A 25,111-nucleotide genomic window follows, 5' to 3' on the forward strand; every position below is an offset into this window, starting at 1 on the left:
ACCTATGTTTGCTCACAAGAGGGGTCGGAACCTGAGAGACATGCTTGTCCATACCAGACCCAAGAACACGTCCCGGCCCTGAATCGTTGGTCTGCTACCTCCAGTACAGGGTCATCACCCCTGTGGCAACTGTAGCACCTGTCACCTGACGAAAAAAAGTAAACACATTTGTAGGAAGGTGGATATCTGACTATGGTTACCCCCAAATTTTTGCCTAGTGTCTAGCTGGTTTTTCGACTTAGTTGGCCTGAGATCCTGCCATTCAGGCTCTCAGGCTATCTGCTCTCTCTGTAAAATGGACTCCATGTACCCTAGGTACATACCCAATTGGTTGGATCACCCTGTCAGCCCCTGTACCAGTGTACACTAGGTACCCAGGGCATTGGTGTATCCAAGGCCTGCCAGGGGCTGAAGCATGTATTATGCCACCCCAGGCTTGGCCTAACAATCTGACACAACTGGCTGATCACTCAGCTGGGGTAAGTTGGTGTAATCACCTCTTACTTAGGTGTAGTATACCTATACCTAAACTTAAATGGGACACCTGGTAACCTATAAGTCACTCCTATGGCAGGCCTTAACAATCCTGAAGGCAGAGTGCTTGGTTCCATGTGAGATGGTGCTCTGGCATGAGCTGAGCCTGTCTGCAGTGGTCGGAACAACTTCCTTCTACTGTTTCCAGATATCGTCATACCATATACTCTTAAGTGCATTATGAACCTCGCGGTTAAATGCTATCTTTGGTTTGGCTTTATCAAAACATGTCGAGTAAGGTGTCATACGAATTGGAATACTAACCCCTCGCCAATTCTGGCGACGGGGTTAGCATTCCACCCTTCTAGAGGGACACGACATGTACAGTACCTGAAACCCGGGTAAAATCAGACATAGCCTCAGCTCCACAAAATGGATGCTGCCACCACAGACACAAGTCTGCCCTCCTGCTGCTGGGAGTCCTTCCAGCTTGGGAGGTGTGGACAAAGGGTTTCCTGCCAGGGGAGGTGCATGCACCACCCCAGACAGGATTTTGTGTATTGGTCAGGTAGGGCTTGAAAGAAACCAGACATGCCTGTGGCTCACAAGGAGCCTCGGTGCATATGCCAGTTCAAACCGGTCCTGGGGCACACCAGTCCCGGGCCTGGGGCGAGCTGGACAAAGGATTGGGGGTGTAACCACCCCCCTTCCTGGTCCCACCCATAGGGAGGGACCTAGCAGGTAGTCCGGCCCCTAGAATCCGAATAAAGGTAGGAGCTGTGTCCTAAGACTTCAGACATCCTGGAATCAACTTAAAACTAAGAAGAAGACGGGAACTTCGACGCTCTGCTGCACAGAGGACTGAAGCCAATCTCCCCTGTGGTCAGGGAGTGACCACCTTGCCAACGCAAGCACCATCCAGCGAATCAACGTCTGCTTTGCCGCCGCCTCCCGCCGGAGCCCGAGCCCAGAGACTGACAAGACCTGGACCTCCAGACCTCTCACCGCCCGATCCACAGTCCCTGCAAAGAGGAGACCCGTGGAGGCACCGAGACACGTGGAGCCAGCCATCTTGGAACGACTACGACAAGCTGACAAGTGCAACAACCGAGGCTCCCTCCAAGTTGTGCTTTGGGTCCTGAGAAGCCCAACCCTCGAGCAGCATCTGCACCAAAGGTGAGCCCTCCAGCATCTCCACGATCTGCGTGGGGCCCTTCTGCATTTTGCCACTCGACGCGCCTAACCGGTTGCTGGCCCGCTGGCTAGTGGCCATCTTGGCGACGAAATCTACGACAAACACCGCTGGTCTGGTTGCTCCAGACTGGCCCTTGCTCCCCTCCAAAGGAGCAATCCCTCTGACCTTGCTGGTCAGAACCAACAGCTGATTTCCGAATCCTCCTGCAATTGCTTTTGCCAAGGCTTGTTTGCTTCGATCAAGTCGCCGACACCGCCGACAGCGAGAGCCTGCGTGGGACAGCTCGTGAGCCGACTCCTGGACGTCGTCGACCTTCAGGGACCACGTGGCTGCGGAGACAAGCTACCCCTCATCACCTGTTTGCACCCGACATCGCCTGGTACCCACCTGGTGCCACGCTGGTCACTGGCTAGTGACTGTGAACACTGTCCCCTCTGCTTACAGGTCTTCAACCTCTCCGATCCACTCTTGGATCCACTGCATCTCTCCCGGACCGACCGCCTGCAGCATCTTTGTCTTCAAGCTCCACGGAACAGATAGAAGCAACCCGACGCACTTCGAGGCCTATGCACCCGCTTCCTGTGGGTGAGGTAAAGCTGGCACACCTGTGCCCAAGTGTAGTATTACATCTCTAGTGCCTGTGTTCCAAATCTTGAGTTCCTAGTCCATCCGGAAGATTCCTTTTGCAGTAACTTTGTACTTTTTACGCACCCATTGAAACCTATGGGAGCACGCGTGTGACTATTTGCTCTGCACACGCCACCCGTGGACCTCCTGGTCACTAACTGACGTTAGCTCCTTGTAGGCCCAGCGATTCTAGAGGCCCTAGGCCTTTTCCCTTTTCTGTTCGTGGTACTTATACCACTATTTTAGTATATGGTTCGAGTGGCCACCAGGGCCTATCCATATAAAGTGCAACTTCTGTGTATTCTGTGATAATCTTGTTTGACGATTTGTGCTCCTGTGCTCATAAAGAGACTAGGGGTTACTTTGAGAAATAAATACATATATATTTTGAATATATATCTGTGTGGTGTCCTTTCATTGGTATAAAAGGGGGTTACTATTGGTAAAACAGCTTGCTTAACACGCATCACGAGTTTAGCCTCAAAGACTGCTTAGCCTACGCTACCACTAGGGCAGCTAGTCCGAAAAGGTTGACTTACAACCACACCATAAGGGTTGCTTGGCATGGTACAAGGTGGTCACTAGAACTAGTGAACAGCATATACCAGGCCAACTTCTCACATTGGTGAGCAGCGGTTGGATTTGAGCTTGCTGTGTTTTACCATTGTAATCTCTTGGTTACCAATTGAAAGATCACATAGGTACCTGTAGGTACATATAAAACAAGATTAGATATACATAAGTTCTACTGAACTTAGTTGTTGTAGAGCAAAGGGAGTAGCACACCCTGACTACAACTACTAGATAGGTTTAGTAGGTAAACCCAAGTGTAGGTAGATTGCAACACATCCACCCACACTTAAGAGCAATGGCCGGGGCAGAGGGGTCCACTGTACCCATCTCTGTCGAGAGTGACCCCCAGAGGGCACCAACCAGCTTTGCTACCCTTAATCAGAATGAGCTCAGGCATTTGGCAACTCTTAGAGGCCTTAAACAGCCCAAGAACCCAAACTCTGCTGAGCTCAGAGAGCTCTTACAGAATGATGAGAATCAGAGAGCACTCAAGAAAGCTTCCCAGTTAGCCCCCTTAGGGACAGGAACAGGAGGCCCCCCTTCTGAAGATGCCACTGAAGTACCCCTTCCCAATAGTCACCCCTTAGATGGGATGCCTACCACAGAGGAAGAAAGTGATGGGGATACAGATGTGAGTGGGGATGAAGGGAGAACTAGCCCAGTGCCAAGTGTTATACTTGGCCCAGCTAAACTAAGGCTATTGGGGACTGACAGTGGGTTCACCCCATTGGATCTCCCCAGTGGACTTAACACAGGGCTTGGAAGGCAAAGGAATCGCTCAGGTGACTCCAATGCTTCCCATGGCTCTAGAGGCTCTCAAGGTCACTCCAGAAGGAGACTGACCACCCCTCAGAGGAGGGAACATGAGGCCAGAATGCAGGAAGCCCAGCTGAGGATCAGGAAGCAGGAGCTAGAAGTAGCCCTGATGGAAGAAAAACTGAGCAAGGCTAGGCAGCATAGAGAGAGTGGGTCTATACCCACTGGTGGCAGCAATGTCCCTAGGGACAAAGATAGGGTCTTTGACAATAGGAACCTGTCCAAGATTGTGCCCCCCTACAAAAGTGGGGATGACATCCACAAATGGATGACTGCTCTTGAGAGAGCCTGCAAAGTGCAGCAGGTTCCTGAAGACCAGTGGGCAGCAATCTTATGGCTCTCCTTTGAGGGGAGAGGCAGAGATAGACTCCTCACTGTTAGAGAAGAGGATGTCAGAAATTACAGAGTCCTGAAGAGTGTCCTAGTTGATGGGTTAGGCTTAACCACTGAACAGTACAGGTTAATGTTCAGAGACACCCAGAAGACACAGACTCAGGACTGGTCTGAATATGTGGAATGTGCCACTAAGGCTTTGGAGGGTTGGTTGCTGGGAAGTAAGGTGTCTGATTATACAGGATTGTACAATTTGATGATGAGAGAGCAGATTTTAAGTAATTGTCAAAACCAGCTTCTCCATCAACACCTGGTAGACTCAGATTTGACCTCTCCCCAAGAATTGGGAAAGAGGGCAGATAAATGGGTCAGGACCAGGATCAGGCCTAAAAACCAGGGTGGTGACCAAAAGAAAGATACCACCAAGCCTCAAGAGAAGGGTGGGGATAAAGAAAAAGAGAAACCTTCCTCAGGGCCCCAAAACTCCACACAGGGTGGTGGGTCCCAAGCTCCCTCCTCTACCACAGCTAAAAAGCCCTACTGCCATGAGTGTAAAACTCCTGGGCATTGGAAAACTGACAGCGGTTGCCCAAGGGCTAAAAACAAAACTGTTCCTCCAATTACTCCTGTCACACCACCTATTACTGTCAGCAGTAATCCCCCAGGTGGTGGGAGTGCCCCCAGAAATCTGGGTGGGTTTACTTGGGGAACACAGGGGGACCCTGGCTTAGCCAATTCCCCTACAGCAACCACTCTTGTCTGTGATGGTGGCATGGGGTTTGCCAACTTCACTGCCTGTCCCAACACTTTGGGTAGGTACAGACAGGAGCCCTACATCAATGGTACAAAAGCTGAGGCCTACAGAGACACTGGGGCTAGCATCACAATGGTGGCCCATTGGCTAGTTCCCTCTGAGCAGCTTTTGCCCGGTTTCTCCTACCAGGTGACTAACATTGATGGCAAACAGAACAGTCATCCCATGGCAGAGGTATGTCTCAGCTGGGGAGGGGTCACTGGCCCTAAAAGGGTAGCAGTGTCCCCAACCTTGCCTGTAGACTGCTTACTGGGGAATGACTTAGAACTCTCAGCTTGGGCTGGAGTTGAACAAGACACCCATTCTAAAATGGTAGGCCTTTCACAAAAGGGTAGGGGGGTTGTGCCATTCACAACCCCTGTCCAAATAGATTTCCTCCCTGAAAAGGTTGGAAGGGCAGTGGTAGCCACAGCCCAGGCACAGACAGACTTCCCTGTAGGGACTGGCAGAGCTGTGACAGTCACAGCTCAAACACAAACTGAGTGCCCCCCTGAAAAGGTTGGCAAGGCTGTAATGGTCTCAGCCTATACTCAGACTGACATAGGTGTAGTGAAGCCTGAAACAATGGATCACTCCACACAAACTGAGAGTAGTGGGGAGGAAGAAAAGTCTCCCTCTCCCCAGACATTAGGAAAAGGTCAGCCTCCTCAGGGATCTGACCTCACCCCTTGTGAAGGAACTGCCCCAGAGGTAGCCAGGCCTGGCCTGGCAGAGCCTCTGATGTCAGTGGCCCCTTCCAAGGTGGGATCCAGTCTGGTGCAGGTAGCCTGCCTCTCTCTACCCTGCCTCAGTCAGCCCAGGGCTGCAGAGGTCAGGGAGGCCAGTGGACCCCCAGAGGGCCCCTGTCCACAAGAACCCCCCCATCAAAAGAATGAGGATTGCCTGGCTAGTAGCCCTAGTCAGGTGATGGGTAAAAACATTCCTGAGGGATCTCCTTTACAGGTAGTTAGGGACCTCCCCCAGGGGGATTCTGTTGGGCACAGGCAAACATGGGACCTTAGGGCCCCAAACCTGACCTGTCCCTCCAGTAAGCCCACAAAAGGGACCCAGCCTCCAGCTTTAGGTAGCCAGAGGCTGACCCTGAGAGCACAGTGCAACTCAGTTAAAGAAAGAAAGGCATCCATGGTGGAGGATGATTGGAGGAAGCTGAGGCCTCACTTTGAGGACACTCACTTCAGTACTCCATCTCAACACCAGCCTTTTACTTTGCCAAGACACACCACAGGTAGAGATTCCCTATGGTGGAGACCCTCTGATACCCTTAGGGTGAGGGATTGCTTAGTGGACCATGAGACAGGGGGTAACCATGCCAGTGCTGGTTCCTCCTTATATGGCCACTTGGGCAATATAGGCTTACCTGGTCAAGGTCAGCCTTATCTCCCTTCGTTTGGGGGGGGGTTGTGTAGGAAGGTGGATATCTGACTATGGTTACCCCCAAATTTTTGCCTAGTGTCTAGCTGGTTTTTCGACTTAGTTGGCCTGAGATCCTGCCATTCAGGCTCTCAGGCTATCTGCTCTCTCTGTAAAATGGACTCCATGTACCCTAGGTACATACCCAATTGGTTGGATCACCCTGTCAGCCCCTGTACCAGTGTACACTAGGTACCCAGGGCATTGGTGTATCCAAGGCCTGCCAGGGGCTGAAGCATGTATTATGCCACCCCAGGCTTGGCCTAACAATCTGACACAACTGGCTGATCACTCAGCTGGGGTAAGTTGGTGTAATCACCTCTTACTTAGGTGTAGTATACCTATACCTAAACTTAAATGGGACACCTGGTAACCTATAAGTCACTCCTATGGCAGGCCTTAACAATCCTGAAGGCAGAGTGCTTGGTTCCATGTGAGATGGTGCTCTGGCATGAGCTGAGCCTGTCTGCAGTGGTCGGAACAACTTCCTTCTACTGTTTCCAGATATCGTCATACCATATACTCTTAAGTGCATTATGAACCTCGCGGTTAAATGCTATCTTTGGTTTGGCTTTATCAAAACATGTCGAGTAAGGTGTCATACGAATTGGAATACTAACCCCTCGCCAATTCTGGCGACGGGGTTAGCATTCCACCCTTCTAGAGGGACACGACATGTACAGTACCTGAAACCCGGGTAAAATCAGACATAGCCTCAGCTCCACAAAATGGATGCTGCCACCACAGACACAAGTCTGCCCTCCTGCTGCTGGGAGTCCTTCCAGCTTGGGAGGTGTGGACAAAGGGTTTCCTGCCAGGGGAGGTGCATGCACCACCCCAGACAGGATTTTGTGTATTGGTCAGGTAGGGCTTGAAAGAAACCAGACATGCCTGTGGCTCACAAGGAGCCTCGGTGCATATGCCAGTTCAAACCGGTCCTGGGGCACACCAGTCCCGGGCCTGGGGCGAGCTGGACAAAGGATTGGGGGTGTAACCACCCCCCTTCCTGGTCCCACCCATAGGGAGGGACCTAGCAGGTAGTCCGGCCCCTAGAATCCGAATAAAGGTAGGAGCTGTGTCCTAAGACTTCAGACATCCTGGAATCAACTTAAAACTAAGAAGAAGACGGGAACTTCGACGCTCTGCTGCACAGAGGACTGAAGCCAATCTCCCCTGTGGTCAGGGAGTGACCACCTTGCCAACGCAAGCACCATCCAGCGAATCAACGTCTGCTTTGCCGCCGCCTCCCGCCGGAGCCCGAGCCCAGAGACTGACAAGACCTGGACCTCCAGACCTCTCACCGCCCGATCCACAGTCCCTGCAAAGAGGAGACCCGTGGAGGCACCGAGACACGTGGAGCCAGCCATCTTGGAACGACTACGACAAGCTGACAAGTGCAACAACCGAGGCTCCCTCCAAGTTGTGCTTTGGGTCCTGAGAAGCCCAACCCTCGAGCAGCATCTGCACCAAAGGTGAGCCCTCCAGCATCTCCACGATCTGCGTGGGGCCCTTCTGCATTTTGCCACTCGACGCGCCTAACCGGTTGCTGGCCCGCTGGCTAGTGGCCATCTTGGCGACGAAATCTACGACAAACACCGCTGGTCTGGTTGCTCCAGACTGGCCCTTGCTCCCCTCCAAAGGAGCAATCCCTCTGACCTTGCTGGTCAGAACCAACAGCTGATTTCCGAATCCTCCTGCAATTGCTTTTGCCAAGGCTTGTTTGCTTCAATCAAGTCGCCGACACCGCCGACAGCGAGAGCCTGCGTGGGACAGCTCGTGAGCCGACTCCTGGACGTCGTCGACCTTCAGGGACCACGTGGCTGCGGAGACAAGCTACCCCTCATCACCTGTTTGCACCCGACATCGCCTGGTACCCACCTGGTGCCACGCTGGTCACTGGCTAGTGACTGTGAACACTGTCCCCTCTGCTTACAGGTCTTCAACCTCTCCGATCCACTCTTGGATCCACTGCATCTCTCCCGGACCGACCGCCTGCAGCATCTTTGTCTTCAAGCTCCACGGAACAGATAGAAGCAACCCGACGCACTTCGAGGCCTATGCACCCGCTTCCTGTGGGTGAGGTAAAGCTGGCACACCTGTGCCCAAGTGTAGTATTACATCTCTAGTGCCTGTGTTCCAAATCTTGAGTTCCTAGTCCATCCGGAAGATTCCTTTTGCAGTAACTTTGTACTTTTTACGCACCCATTGAAACCTATGGGAGCACGCGTGTGACTATTTGCTCTGCACACGCCACCCGTGGACCTCCTGGTCACTAACTGACGTTAGCTCCTTGTAGGCCCAGCGATTCTAGAGGCCCTAGGCCTTTTCCCTTTTCTGTTCGTGGTACTTATACCACTATTTTAGTATATGGTTCGAGTGGCCACCAGGGCCTATCCATATAAAGTGCAACTTCTGTGTATTCTGTGATAATCTTGTTTGACGATTTGTGCTCCTGTGCTCATAAAGAGACTAGGGGTTACTTTGAGAAATAAATACATATATATTTTGAATATATATCTGTGTGGTGTCCTTTCATTGGTATAAAAGGGGGTTACTATTGGTAAAACAGCTTGCTTAACACGCATCACGAGTTTAGCCTCAAAGACTGCTTAGCCTACGCTACCACTAGGGCAGCTAGTCCGAAAAGGTTGACTTACAACCACACCATAAGGGTTGCTTGGCATGGTACAAGGTGATCACTTTAACTAGTGAGCATCATATACCAGGCCAACTTCTCACAACATTACATTCCGGAATGGCGAGGAATGGGACCAGAGGAGCTTCACCAACTGTAATAGCAAAATGTTGTCTATTTAATCACCTGTCCTTGTGGTCTTGAGTACGTGGGGATCCAGACCAATTAAGGTACGTATTGGCGAACATCGCAGCAATGTCAGATGTGGTAGGAGCACTACCAAAATGTCTAATCACTATATCTCTAGTGGACATGGCATAGACGATCTACAATGGACAGTGGTTGAACAATTGGGCAGCGAACATGGCCTCCTCGAAAAAGAACAGCGGTGGGTTTTTCGTCTAAAGACCCATATCCATGGATTAAACGAGGATATACCATGGAATCAGTTCCATGTTTGAAGACATACCCCAGACTGAGTATCGATCAGCCATTTGCCTTTCCTTACTGGGCATACTTTTTCCTTTAACATATTGAGGTGATCCCCTCTCCTCTATTCGCCCCAGGGGACTTTTTCTGTTCTAAACTAATACAGCACCACTCCCTCACAACTGTGAGGTTAATTTTGTTTACTTGGTGCTCTTATTCCTCCATGCACCTAGGAATACCCTACCTAGGCCCCCGGCGGTGGACCCCTACTTCAGCGGCCACCCCTTCCGTCTGTGAAGGCATGTCCAAGCGGTATGTATTCTTGTGGGTTGTGGACTTTTTTTAGCTGTCTTTCATCACGCTCTCCCGTAATCCAGGAGGCTGTGCCCTGCCCGCCCCACTTAGCCTACGTCCTATGTCCTTTATTTACAAACCTACTCTTTTGCCGCAGTAGAGGTTCCAACATACTATCCCGCTGCCTTTCTGTTTAACTTTCCCTAATTTCGACGCAGGCATTCAGCATAGACACCTTTATCCCTGGGGTCTTTCGCTATTCACTATGGGCTTTGCCATTCAATCACGGTGACCCGACCGCTTTACCTTCCGGTTCCGGGTCCCGACAAGCAGTGTCAGCGGGTCTCCACTCATTGGCTTATCCCGCTTTGTTCTTTGGCGCGCAAAACCTGATTGGTACAGGTATTTAATCCCCGCTACCTCCAGTCTAGCTCCATCGACGGAGCCGACCGGGGTGGTCCTTTGGGCTGGACATTGATCCTTGGAGGCGTAAGTACGGCGTAGCCGGCTGTTTGGGGACATATCCTGGCAGTTTATTTTTACATGACTATTGGACTACATTCTCCTTTTTCCCTTCATCCAGGCAGCCTATTTGGCACTCCTACCACCCGGTTTTTGAGCTCATGAGGATATTTTTCTCTTTTCAGCAAGTATGTTATACTTTCGTTATGTTTTGAGTGGCATGTAAAAACCGCTTGGATATAACTGTTTTTCAGGAACCTCGTTCCTTTCTGAATAGAGTGTGTGTTTTCTGTTTTGTTATGTCTTTTGTAGCATGTCCATTTGTCACACAGTGCTTTCATCACAGATCACGTGATAACGTTATGGATAGCGTTAAGAGACGACCATCGCTCACTTCCTTTTTCAGATCACTGTTCTAACACGACGGATTGAACTTCTCCCCACGTGATTAAATGTCTTGTGTATCTCTCTTTTATACCTTTTTCCTTTTAGGTTAATAGGAGTATTTAAGACCCATTGGGGCATTACCAACCTTTGGAGGTTATTTACTTCGCTTATTCCATTTCTTCACTCACTATTTGGCTATTTTTCACACATCACAGTGTGTTGTAGGAAGGGATCCTTAAGGTCCTGACGAAGAAGCATGGGGAAGCTTCGAAACATGTCGACACCATTAGGAGGCCTAGCTCATTGAGGCATACACCCTCCTCCCCCTCACCTTTTACTAATACCAGCTCAGACGGCAGAATAAACTTTCCTAGACCAGAGAGCCAGGTATTTTTTAATTCACTCTCCATCCACTCCTGACCCTTCCTCGCACACCCCTGCATCACACATAGCAGTCTCGGCAAGAACAGTGCTCCCACGCAAACGTAGGTTGTAGCACGCCCCGTCCCGTAGAGGGGCGGGAAGACCCCTATGATGAAGCATGACACCAAGGGCCCTTTTGGTGTGTGAGGGGTATTTTAACAACTGATGTGTACTCTCCACGACTGTGGGATACATATTGTATAAACGGGAGACTCTTGATTCACTATACCTGTGGGTGGATCCTTGTGTTTATGTACGCTTTACTGGGAGGAAGTATCCACCTCCACCACTCGTTGAGTGGTACCTCTCTACTCCCGTCTTTGTTTCTTTCTCCCCGAAACCGGTAAGTGACCACGAGGAGATTTCACCGACGAGGGACACATAAAGTAAGAAGTGACTAACCCTCTTTTATTTCAACAGAATCGGATTTCCTCTATCTCCTCGGTATCCCGAGGAGGCCCGACATAATAATCTAAGAAGGTAACAATAATATTTAAAATGAATTCACGGCATGCCATCATTACAACTATTACGAGCGCCGCACTATGTATTTAACCATGACATCTCTACTGTGTCACCTACTGTGACACGTATCTGCACAAACACCGGGGCACATACCATCCAGCCCTTAATAGAGACATGTTAATAACCACCGCAGCAAGTGAATGGGCAAGAACCGAGCACTGTGTTCTCCGTAGAACCCTCCCTTGACATACCAACTTTCCTCTGATGAACAAGCCTAGTGTTATATTCACCTCATGCGCTAATAACATGCAATCCTATCTCAGCCCGAATATGGAGCTTTTGAGAATTGTTTCTTACATTACTGTTTCAGCACTACCTACTCATTTTCAAGCAGAATTGAAGTATGATGTAACTGATAACGCAACTATAGTTTATCACTCTTTTTCCTTCCAGGTGCAGATACCACAGATCTGACCTGAAACCACAAGGGTGGTGAGTACACCCCCCCTAATTAAGAGCCATAATGCGCTCTTAAGCACATCCCGGTCCTGACGAAAGCCTCTAGAGCATCCACAAGGCTGAAACATGTTGACCAATACCAGTGCGATAGATCAGTAACTGGGTCTATACACGCACAACCACCTTTTTAATTTCCCACATCACAACTTTTTAAATAAAAATACGTGTGACAAGTGGTGTAGGGAATTTTAACTCACTTGATCAGAGCACGAGCACACCCTCTCCTTTTCATTCCTGGCCACTACTGACAAACCAGTTGGTCTTCCTCCAGGCGGCGGTCGGCATATTGAAAAAAGGTAAAAGACCCGATGATAATGCTGTAACAGTACACGTAGGCGGAAAACCAAGATATACCGCCAACTTCCTGTGTATGTAAATGAGGGTTTTTTAAGACGGTTCCGATACGAACAAAGACCCTGGTTATACAGGACAAGTGGTCCATTCTCCCCTCTCCTTGATTTTTGCTTTAACGGCTGCGGCCTAAAAAGGAGGTGACAAATGGGCTATCACAACACATTGCCCTGTTTGTAGCCTAATGCTCTTCTCTGAATGAATACATCATTATTATTAGCCCTAGTGTTAGCCCATATTTCTATTATTTTGATAAAATTATAAGTAGATTGTATTTACTACTAAGGGCTTTAGCCAGTCCTATTCGTCCATTGGTCTGTGGTTGTGTCATACACATTTTTCTTCCGCCCACTACAGCATACAGCATGGGCATGGGCCATCCCACTTTAGCCATTGGCTAACTTCACTGTGAGTGACAGCATCTACATAACATAACGTATACTTGTAAAGCGCACGTTCACTCAGAAGGGTATCTTGGCGCTGAATAATAGATGTTTATTTTTACCCAACTCCATGGTACGCAGCTGCCCTTCACAAGGAGCAGTTATAAATACAAACTTCCATACACCAAGGGCCCGATTACGATGACGGTGGACTGCCACCACCAGCCCTTCAGTGGCGGTCCCACCGCCATTGCAATAATTTTTACCGCCCGCCACATTTGGATGGTGGGCGGATGGTCGGGAAGCGGAAAGTCAGTCAAAAACTAATCCGACTGCTCAAGGAGCCCGCCGGACTGTCTGAAATACCTACAATGGTGGCGGTGCCAACTAGGCACTGCCGTAGGCATTACGATATTCCTTTCTGCCGTCCCTTTCATGGAGGTGGACTCGCCATGAAAAGGCATGTGGGAAGGTGCATTGGGAGCACACGGTGGGACCCCCTTTTCCTGGCCCTCCGATATGTGCACTGGGGGCACCAAAGGTGCCCCCATACATATTACAAAAAACGGGAGAGGGACCCCAATGGCAAAGGAGAGGGGCACCAACAAAGACCTCAGTCAAGAAAAAACCTCCTTGTCAACAAACCATTCAAACCTACACTCCTTTCATACCAAGGGGATGAGGATGGACAGCAGCAGCATAAAAAATCAATAAGAAGAAATAAATCAGACAAATTTATTGGATATAATAAAAATGGTGTACACAATCAATAAAGTTACTGATGCAACAAAGAGACAAATTCTTTGTATCAATATATGAATATTAAAAAACATGTAATGTACTCAAAATTAAAACACGACCTATACAATAATGAAAAACACAACATTAAAATTGGGAACAGCATGGGAGGAACAAATTCAACTTATAGTCTTGTTCACATAAGGAAAACACCAAATCAAAAAATTGCATAAATTGTGACCAGAATCAGTGTCCTTTTCAATGATATGTCACACAAATCAGTGTTACTGGATTTTGAGTGGTTTTCCTTTATAAAAGCATCGACGCGTTTCGGTGGGCCAAGATTCACAGCCGGCACCTTCTTCAGGAATAATATAGTACAGTCCCAACAGTTAAAATCCTATAGAGATATAAAAAAGACATAATGTAGTCCCAATTGTAGCAGCTCTATAGGGAACATAACATTAAAACAATTCATATTGACATATTGTCTCTACACCAATAATTATCAGTATTATTTCTTCTTAACAAAATGCAAGCTGTCCAAAAAAGCATCCTCCATACTTTATCCAATCACACCCTAACCACACAACGATCAGACTCTATTTATGTCACACCAAAAGGTGGAGTGTAGGTGAAATATCACTCACACATATACTGATGAAAATTAAGTAATGTGATAAATTCAAGGGACCGATGCACATGCTACATCATGAGTAGTGGCAGTTGGTTTCCCCAATTAGGGGTCGTATTGCTAAAATATCTGCGTACCCAAGATCACAAATCTATGTTCACCATATTGTAACACTAATTTATAGTCTAATACATGTCCCAAATATCATGTAAAAAAGGGACTTACATAGATACTTTCATGAGTCCTTTAGTGAGCAATGTCCATACGGATCCTGCCAGCACTTCTGAGCTTATTTTTATATTCTTAGACGATTCTTTAGTATCACACACCTTATTTAAAGAAATAAAAAAACCATAACAGTCTGCTAGGATTTAGTCTAGGCAGTAATATCAGGGTTAAATCATCTCAAAACTAGATCTAACTAATATATACCTGGTGTTTGGTTACATCCAGTCTTAATGGAACAGAGCTTAGCACTTCTTGCCTGGCTCACAGACATGCCATAGTGTCTATGTATTCTGAACATAGGTTTTCATGAGACCTACAGAGAAAACAAATATATAATTGATGTATATTCTCTTGTAAGTGGCCAGATATTGCCAAATTTTTATCACTTTTGTCTACGTTGAAGTCTTTTCTTTTAAAGGATTATAGGGCTAATCTTTACATAGTAGGCAGGAATTATGATTAACACGGCTCAGAGAGCCTAATTTAACGTGGGACTATCGCTCTAAAAATGCACGCTAAAAAAGGCGCCCGACTAAACGGGTAAACAAAGCCAAAATATCACGAATGTCAAGCTCCAAAGAAAACTAAGCAGTGCCAAATACATCTAATATACACCCTGAGATCATATCATAATATCTCTATATCTAAACATAGTTATATCTATGCGCCTACCAGAACTCACACGTAATATTTCGGCAATATGAAAATATAGCCAAAGTGTTCATGGCAGAGTAGCTAGATGCACGGGTGACACAAAATGAGAGTAAGACGGCATGACTGAATGATATAGCAGCCTGAAACTAGGCTAAACCTTACTAAAACCGAAGAAGAGGGTCCAAGACAAATAGCGATAGCCCGGCATGTGTTAGAAGATCTAAAGTCAACCTAGGGCTAAGCTACAATCAAACAACACGGTCCAATATTCATTAGGTAAAGTGTCAACCCTTAACTAATAATAAGATGCCAAATCCCAAAACAATATAGATTGGCTAATGTACCTTAAATTCTGTATCTGTGGTCGGTAACCGTGCCAACGTCTGATATATAGAAAAGAAGATAGGTTGTGTCCAGAGACGGTGCCGAAGGGTCACTAGGGGAAAAATAATTAAATCAAACCCCGTATACTAACAGACTAGATAAAAAACACCAACACCCATTGCTGACTAAGCCGCAACCTTACCTCAATCTCTACTTGCTCGGATGTGCGTGGACAACAAGCTAGCAATCATGTCATTATGGCTAGCGTCCATTCACATATCTAGAATTTAACCCAAAAATACGCTCTCTACCAAGTAGTTTTCGGGTATTATTCGTCGACACACTCTGTTTTTTAACCTTTATGTTGAGCGTGTATATTGGGCACACCTTTCCAAGATGGCGCTTCAATACTATTAAGGGTCGGCTGGTTCTACATCCGACCATGTGATCGTAGTGTTTACCCCGGGTTGTTTTCTACAAAACGGATTTCCCGTGGATAAAAAACTATAGTATCTACATTTCAATGTTATCGAGTGTAAGAGAGATCTGAAGGTACCTATGAGTTGCTAAATACAATAAACCTTTTTGGGTTAAATTGTAGATATGTGAATGGACGCTAGCCATAATGACATGATTGCTAGCTTGTTGTCCTATTCCAAGATGGCGCCTTCGTTTGCTGACATTTTGTGCAGGATCTGTAAGTAAGTAGGGACATCCCGGAAGATTTGTATTCACTTCCGGCTTTTGGGGCTACTTAACGCCCGGCATTGGACTCCGACGTTGTCCGAGTCTCATTTGTTCCCGACGAGGAAGACCGTGCCACGCACATCCGAGCAAGTAGAGATTGAGGTAAGGTTGCGGCTTAGTCAGCAATGGGTGTTGGTGTTTTTTATCTAGTCTGTTAGTATACGGGGTTTGATTTAATTATTTTTCCCCTAGTGACCCTTCGGCACCGTCTCTGGACACAACCTATCTTCTTTTCTATATATCAGACGTTGGCACGGTTACCGACCACAGATACAGAATTTAAGGTACATTAGCCAATCTATATTGTTTTGGGATTTGGCATCTTATTATTAGTTAAGGGTTGACACTTTACCTAATGAATATTGGACCGTGTTGTTTGATTGTAGCTTAGCCCTAGATTGACTTTAGATCTTCTAACACATGCCGGGCTATCGCTATTTGTCTTGGACCCTCTTCTTCGGTTTTAGTAAGGTTTAGCCTAGTTTCAGGCTGCTATATCATTCAGTCATGCCGTCTTACTCTCATTTTGTGTCACCCGTGCATCTAGCTACTCTGCCATGAACACTTTGGCTATATTTTCATATTGCCGAATTATTACGTGTGAGTTCTGGTAGGCGCATAGATATAACTATGTTTAGATATAGAGATATTATGATATGATCTCAGGGTGTATATTAGATGTATTTGGCACTGCTTAGTTTTCTTTGGAGCTTGACATTCGTGATATTTTGGCTTTGTTTACCCGTTTAGTCGGGCGCCTTTTTTAGCGTGCATTTTTAGAGCGATAGTCCCACGTTAAATTAGGCTCTCTGAGCCGTGTTAATCATAATTCCTGCCTACTATGTAAAGATTAGCCCTATAATCCTTTAAAAGAAAAGACTTCAACGTAGACAAAAGTGATAAAAATTTGGCAATATCTGGCCACTTACAAGAGAATATACATCAATTATATATTTGTTTTCTCTGTAGGTCTCATGAAAACCTATGTTCAGAATACATAGACACTATGGCATGTCTGTGAGCCAGGCAAGAAGTGCTAAGCTCTGTTCCATTAAGACTGGATGTAACCAAACACCAGGTATATATTAGTTAGATCTAGTTTTGAGATGATTTAACCCTGATATTACTGCCTAGACTAAATCCTAGCAGACTGTTATGGTTTTTTTATTTCTTTAAATAAGGTGTGTGATACTAAAGAATCGTCTAAGAATATAAAAATAAGCTCAGAAGTGCTGGCAGGATCCGTATGGACATTGCTCACTAAAGGACTCATGAAAGTATCTATGTAAGTCCCTTTTTTACATGATATTTGGGACATGTATTAGACTATAAATTAGTGTTACAATATGGTGAACATAGATTTGTGATCTTGGGTACGCAGATATTTTAGCAATACGACCCCTAATTGGGGAAACCAACTGCCACTACTCATGATGTAGCATGTGCATCGGTCCCTTGAATTTATCACATTACTTAATTTTCATCAGTATATGTGTGAGTGATATTTCACCTACACTCCACCTTTTGGTGTGACATAAATAGAGTCTGATCGTTGTGTGGTTAGGGTGTGATTGGATAAAGTATGGAGGATGCTTTTTTGGACAGCTTGCATTTTGTTAAGAAGAAATAATACTGATAATTATTGGTGTAGAGACAATATGTCAATATGAATTGTTTTAATGTTATGTTCCCTATAGAGCTGCTACAATTGGGACTACATTATGTCTTTTTTGTATCTCTATAGGATTTTAACTGTTGGGACTGTACTATATTATTCCTGAAGAAGGTGCCGGCTGTGAATCTTGGCCCACCGAAACGCGTCGATGCTTTTATAAAGGAAAACCACTCAAAATCCAGTAACACTGATTTGTGTGACATATCATTGAAAAGGACACTGATTCTGGTCACAATTTATGCAATTTTTTGATTTGGTGTTTTCCTTATGTGAACAAGACTATAAGTTGAATTTGTTCCTCCCATGCTGTTCCCAATTTTAATGTTGTGTTTTTCATTATTGTATAGGTCGTGTTTTAATTTTGAGTACATTACATGTTTTTTAATATTCATATATTGATACAAAGAATTTGTCTCTTTGTTGCATCAGTAACTTTATTGATTGTGTACACCATTTTTATTATATCCAATAAATTTGTCTGATTTATTTCTTCTTATTGATTTTTTATGCTGCTGCTGTCCATCCTCATCCCCTTGGTATGAAAGGAGTGTAGGTTTGAATGGTTTGTTGACAAGGAGGTTTTTTCTTGACTGAGGCCCCCATACATATCCCTGCACCATGTGGCAGGCACCGCATGGTGCCTGCCATGTACTGCAGGGATATTTAAGGTGTCCCACTTTTGCAATGCGGTGGGTGCTGCAGCCAGCAGCACCCGCCGCAATGTAAAACATAGGCATTGCGACCGCCATGGTGGCGGTCCCACTGTAATGCCCATGTCAGGACCGCCAACAGCCTGTCGGGCGGTCCCGATTCCCAATAGGCGGCATCCTAATGGTGCCCTTAGTGCAAGGGACCCTATGGCAATGTGTGATTCCTAAAACCAATAAAAGAAATTTGCTTTTAGCCAATTCTGTTTTAGCTTAATAAGGGCGTGGCAGCGTACTTAAAAATAAAGTTGTTTTATCTTACTGTACGTAGTTACTGTGGAGTTTTAGGGGGTTCCAATGCTACCATAGGAACGATTAGAATGATATAGGGGATTCGTTGGATGAATATAGCTGGCTGATGTCTTGTACTGTGCTGCTGATCCTCAACGCATTATTTGATTTGACCACTTCTCAGAAGGATCTTTCCAAATGTTTTACAAAAATCGCTACAAAAATAATAGAAATAGACAAAGTCAAAAGGCTGATGGCCAATGCCAGACCTGTTGGCTTTGCAAATTGTAATTTTTTCATATGTAAATGTAAATTGATACTTGTATAGCGCACTACTCACCCGCAAGGGTCTCAAGGCGCTTGTACGAATACCGCTGTGGAACCCATCCTGGCTTTCCCTGTGAGGCGTCCACTCCTGGGTACCCCCAAGGTTGAGGCCAGGCATCCTTAGCGTTGTGGGGGCCATTGTGGAGCTATTGCCCAGAGTTGCAGAGTGGCACTCCATGATTGGAATAGGCACCGAGGCGAGAATTATCATGTCCGTGGAATTTTTGAGCCCAAGACCCGCCGAGGCGGGAATTGAACCCTGGTCCCGGGCTAGACCTCTGCATCAGGATCTGCCGCTCTAATCATTGAGCCACACTTCTCCATATAGCTCTTACTATCCCAGACGAGGTGTTGAATCGCTTTTCCACGAGTAGCAAATGCTTGTCTTATTTTGATTGGGATATTCACAGGCAGAAACTTGGCCTCTGAAGGTAGAGCAGATCAGTATGTTGCACCAAGGATTGAAAGGATGAATGGTGGAAACAATGTAGATGTGTACACGACTGCCATTTTGCAGTTTTGTAGACTATTCTCTGTAGAATTGACATCTTCCAGAGCCTAAGCACCGTGCTGAGGAGTCCTTCAGGGCTCTGCATCATCCTCTTTATCTTTTCATTTATATCTCCACCCCTCAGACAGGGGTCTCAATCTCTTGGTTCGTGCCCTCAGACGGTTCTTTCTGTTATGCATCTCGGAACCCTTACTTAGACCATAATCTCACTCTCAGGTTGTTACAAAAAGGTGTTTTTCCACCTCAGAGTTCCAGCGGGTTACCAGCCTCAGGTACTCAAACACCATGTACTCACCTGGGTCCATAAACACACACACGTTCACATAGGCTAGTAAATACCGCTGGGGGTCAATTTTTATAATTGCTTTTAAGATTAGTTACCTGTCATATTTAACCAATCTTTCACTGATAAAAAAGTTCTTTCCTCTGGTCAATGGACCTATTAGTTGGAACCAGTTGATGGTGAAATGACATAAATTGAAATTACCCTTTTGGTTTGAAATAACCACAGACTCTGGGAAGATTTCAAATGTTTATCTAGTTAATTTTTCATGAGAGCCAACATTAATACAGTACGAGCTCCGTTTCTCCAAGGAAGGAAAATCAATTAAGCCATTAATCAGTCATCTATTAAACAAGACTTTCAACGACAGTACTCAGAAAGGAGAGGATAGAGACAGCAGTACCATGACATACTACACAGAAGGATATTTACCTAGGATGGTGTGGAAACCAAACCCTTGGTCAAGGAGCTGGAAGGGTCCCCTGGGAAAGAACAGGTGACAAAGGCTTCAGGACAGGTTTCAGGATAGGATTCAGGACAGGAGAGATGACCTCTTCTAGATCCAACGCCTGCGTCACACCCCTCTCTGACACTATCTTCCTCCTCGATTCTTCCGCAATCTTCTTCTAATTCTTTGCCTTATTTCTCTCCTCGATTCTTCCGCCATCTTCTTCTAATTAATTAGGTTTAGGCTCTAAGTTCTGCAATTCGATTCTCCTTCAGCATTCGTTCAGCTCTCGGACAGCATCTCGGCAACACAAGCTTTTCTAACTAACTAAACTACCTCAATTATACCTTTCTAATGGCTTTGTACCACCCCTTAATGTTTCAACTTTATGTAACTCTTAATTCTGATTGGCCAGGCAAGGGGGAATGATCATCACACCATGCTAAGTCTTAATAATTTTTCTTTGGTTCTTTGTTTAATGTTCCTGCCCATTAATTTATTTTCCCAAGCTTTATTTCCCACCCGTATTCACATCTTTAGCAACAACAATGTATACATACAACAGTTGTCTGTTCACTTTGCAGGATGTCCATCAGGTTCCCAGGACATGTTGCGAGAATAACCTTAGACGGGATTCAAATACGACATCATGGCTTCCGGCTTGTCATTACTGCACCTGCATGAGGAGTCACGTGCTGTACAAACTTTACATTGCTCGGAGGCCCAAATACGAACTAGAAGAGAGGTAAAAAGAAAACATATTAAATTCAAAAGAAAATGATTTCACTGAATACCACTTATCTCTACTCTAACCCCATTTACTTATAATAACTCTCCCCGCATTAGCATTTAGTAAATAGCATGTTTTAGTTGTGGCAAAGCAGATGCCTAGCATGTGAGTTTCTAAGCGGCCATTTTAAAAGCGCTTGCGCAGGTGCAGGAAATTCCCTCCAAGCAAAGACTCGTCCTACTGCGTAGATGCAGTTGACGCATGCGCAATACAGTTTCCCACGTTAGCAGCCATTTTAAGTTTCACTTGGGTTACTTGTAAGTAAACACATAAGCAAGCGTCATACTAGCTAAAATATGGAATGTGGGGTATATTAGTTTACACAAAACTTCAATTAATATAACGTTACGAGTTATATGAGAGGATTGCTTCTGAGCAAGTCCCTTTTGTATGAGTCCTTGCTCCATCAATGCATCTCGGAACCCTTACTCAGACCATAATCTCACTCTCAGGTTGCTACAAAAAGGTGTTTTTCCACCTCAGAGTTCCCCTTGCAGGTTTTCTCTTTCCTTCCTTTCCTACAGAATCATGTCCATCAACACCTCCATGCAGTCTCAGATCGATTTTGGAAATTTAAATTACCTTCTTGTGCCCAAAAAGTGTATAACAAAATTACAGCATATACAGAGTACAGCTGCCCAGTCCTCTTTTGCTTAGAGGAATTTGATCATGGGTGGAATGCCTTATGTCAGTGTTACTTGTTCCCTGTGAGCAAGGCCATTACCCTAAGATCTGCATAAATATAGTCCTTCCAACACACACTGCGTGTCACACAATGGCAGCTCTCTTCACACAATCACCCGCTGAAGAGCCGATATCACACGGTGAGCCGATATCACACAGCGAGTCCAGGGTGAGCTGCCACCACTGCACAGAGTTGGTTTCCAGCTCCTGTCGGAGGTTTGCACACTGCAAATTCATTACAGATTTTGCAGCCTCCACAGGGCCTTTTTAGCACTGATCCCTTCAAGCCCCGCCCACTAATGCCCCTCCATGGTGCTCAGGCTGTGGTGGCCTGAACACCCCCCCCCCCCCCTCCTCCCCAATCAGGCCAGGAACCCTCTCACATGGAAAAAGATGTCGACAGGTATGCATCTATGATGTATCATATTTACTTCTCCCAGGGTTTTGGTTTTCTAAGCAGGGCATTTGATAAATATGCCCCTTGGAAAGTTTAGAGATTGCCGGGCAAACCCCCTTTTAGAAGCCTCCAACATCGGATTGAAGAAGTCGGGTGCCCGAGCTCTCAGACTGCAAGAGTTGCTCCTTGCTCTCCACTGCCTTACGATGTGTGATTTGTGGCAAGACACCGTACATGACATTTTGACACAAGCGTTGGCAAAGCCGTTAGGCCTGGCCTTGGAAAGCCTTCAATATATTTTTGTAAGTATTTACACTCGAGGTTAAAAGGTTACAGATTGGCAGGCGTATGTTTGAAAAAGAAAAAAAGTAAGAAATTAAGGAAAAATGAAATGGTAAATACAAAAAAATATAAATGCACGGACAGATTGGCTCACCAGGCCTATCACTGAAGCGCACTACTTTTCAGGTAAAGGTCCAATAATGATCAATTAAACCCCGTCAATCCCAGTGAAGGAGAGCCAGCCTATAGCTGAGGGGAGCGGATTCACTGCCCCTTGCTGCGTGTCGTATTGGGCAGAAGCCTAGTAGGAATGACACTAGGCCCGGGCAGCAAATTCCGTTCCGCTCGCGGAATTTGCGGAATTTCTGTAATTTCGCGTTCCGCGGAGAACGCGAAATTGCCCAAAATTCTGCTTTCCGCGACTTCGCAAAATTTTTTCTTGTTCGCGTTCTCAAAATGCGTGTTCGCGAGATATTTCTCCCCGAGCACGCAAACAGCAACTGTGAATAGGAAAAAAGCAACGCGAACAAGCAATTCTGCATGTTCGCGGAATTTCTGCATGTTCGCGGAGATTTTTTACCGTTTCGCGGAGATTTGCGTAACGCGATTACGCAAATTCCACCCACCCCTAAATGACACTCTAACTGACCAATGGATGAAGAGGGCTTACTGAAAGGCCCTCCACCTATGCACATGTGTATGCATTTTTATTTCTGATTTTTTTTTAAGTAGGTCTGACATTACAGAAAGCTTTAGCTGTCTCACCAGATTATTTTCTTTAAAAGTATCCTATATAGTATAAATAGAGGGGATTGTGGTCAACTATCTCCAGGCTAGAGTAAATATGGGGGTGAGGCACAAACACTTCTGTCTGTGAGTGACCCTGCGAGTTGTACAAGAAACATATGAAGGGGTGCATTTATCGACGAACTGCAGTTGCGGGAGGAGCATGCCGAGGCCTCCACTAGGATTTTTCAACTCCTTCCTGATTTGTAGAAAGGAGGAGGTAACTTCAGCAAGCGAGGCACTTCGTCTCAGGTTAGGAAGGATATGCCAAGGAGACTGTAGTATTGTATAGTATTGTAATAGTGATATTTAGCATTGCATGTAAGGGGTTATGGTAGAACCTGACTTTGGGGTTCTATGCTCTAGAATATTGTGTATGTAGTAGGATTTAAGAATGCGGGGATTCATTTTCTGCTGGGAGAGTCGCTGTGTGAAGATGCCTGGCAGGGGTTGCAATACATGTATACCCTTCTTCTCTTGTGGACAGCATTATATTCTGGTGGATGCTACAGAGACCTCTGTATAAGTTTCTCCTAGTAACACATCTAGATTTCAAGATATCTCTTGGGTTCCGGTAGTTCTGCAGAGGCCGAGTGACTTCCAGAGAGTGACTGAATTGAAGATGATTCAGCTGACCTTGAAGAGGATCTTCTGAAGGGGGATCCCTGGTAGGTCTCTTAGTGTGAGTGAAGTGGTGAGAGTTCCCCTGACCTGTGGTCAGATGAGCTCTATGTGGTTGGGTGTTTTCAGAGGGGCTTGCGGTGCTGGACAGGCTGATGAGCAGAGGGTTTCTCTGGTCAATGTGAGAAAGGACGCAAACTGATTTTTTTGCTTAGATGTTAGTAGCAGGTAAGTGGGCTTTGATCTGCTGGAGAAAGAGGAGCTGATCCCAGGATGCGCAGTTTTCCATTGAAGCCTTCTTTGAACGTCATTTCTGATTCCATTTGGAATTCAAGTGAACTGGTGAATCTGGTGAGTGAGAAGGAAAGCTGCCATGGCTCTTGTCTGAGAGCCATTGAGGGTTTTTTGGTTTTATGCCATTTCCATTGAAAAGGGCAAACTCTGGTTCAGCTTTGAATATACATCTGACATCCAGGTTTGAATACGAGCCAGACGGGATCACGGAAGCTTGACATTATTGGAAATGACACTGTGTAGAACTGCGTATCTAAGGTTTTTTTGCTGCAGTGAGATTTTCTGGCTTGCGACGAGAGTCCTCGGAGGCTTCGTGATGAGATGACTGGCCAGAGAAGCCTCGGCTAATGTCCAACATGGTCGCAAGGAGTGTTGTCCAGTGGTCTCCATTTATGCGAATTATTGACTGTTGCACACAATGGAAGCAAACTGCCTTAGTTAGCGCATTGGGGTCACAGTCCTCCGGGAAAGATGTAGTAGAAAGGAGGGAGGTCCTAATGGTCACATGCTGAGTAGAACTTACCGACAGGAGTCCGTTAATGAGAGGGCGTCAGTGACATCTGGATGGTGGTTATCAACAGACAACAGCAAGAGTGAAACCTCGACTGATAGGTTTGTGGTAGCTGGTGCTGGTTAATGTGGACAAAATATCTACTTCTTCTCTACTTTCTAAGTCAGTACCCAGGAGGCAGAGGGCGGCAAGTGATTTACTAGAAACATAAGAGTTTATCTATATCAATGTCTTTTATAGCAAAAGCAGAATCTGTTCAGACTTGGGAAAGGTGGGGGAGGACACTTCTTCTGGGGTATAGACAACGTTTAAGAGGGGTTTGTTGCTCCATGGGATGGACAACTCATGACAGAGGAGGAAGCAGCCCGGTGTCACAACTTGCCTCTTTAGAGATATCATGATGTCTGAAAGGTTGTCTGGAGACACAGCACTAAAGCATTTCCATTTGGGCATTTTGTTGATTTTTACAGAGTGTGAGATAGAAGATAGGATGCAGTGGTGGACCACTTTTAACAGTGCAAGGAGGTCATTGTCAACAACACATAACATATCATAACACAATGTATCATAATGTATCATAAGTGTTTTCTGTTTGACTTTGGCTTACATTCTTTTTAGAGCATCCTGGTCTGAGTGTTGATGAGGTCAG

The sequence above is a fragment of the Triturus cristatus genome, chromosome 7 (assembly GCF_964204655.1).
Source record: "Triturus cristatus chromosome 7, aTriCri1.1, whole genome shotgun sequence".
Classification (NCBI taxonomy): domain Eukaryota; kingdom Metazoa; phylum Chordata; class Amphibia; order Caudata; family Salamandridae; genus Triturus; species Triturus cristatus.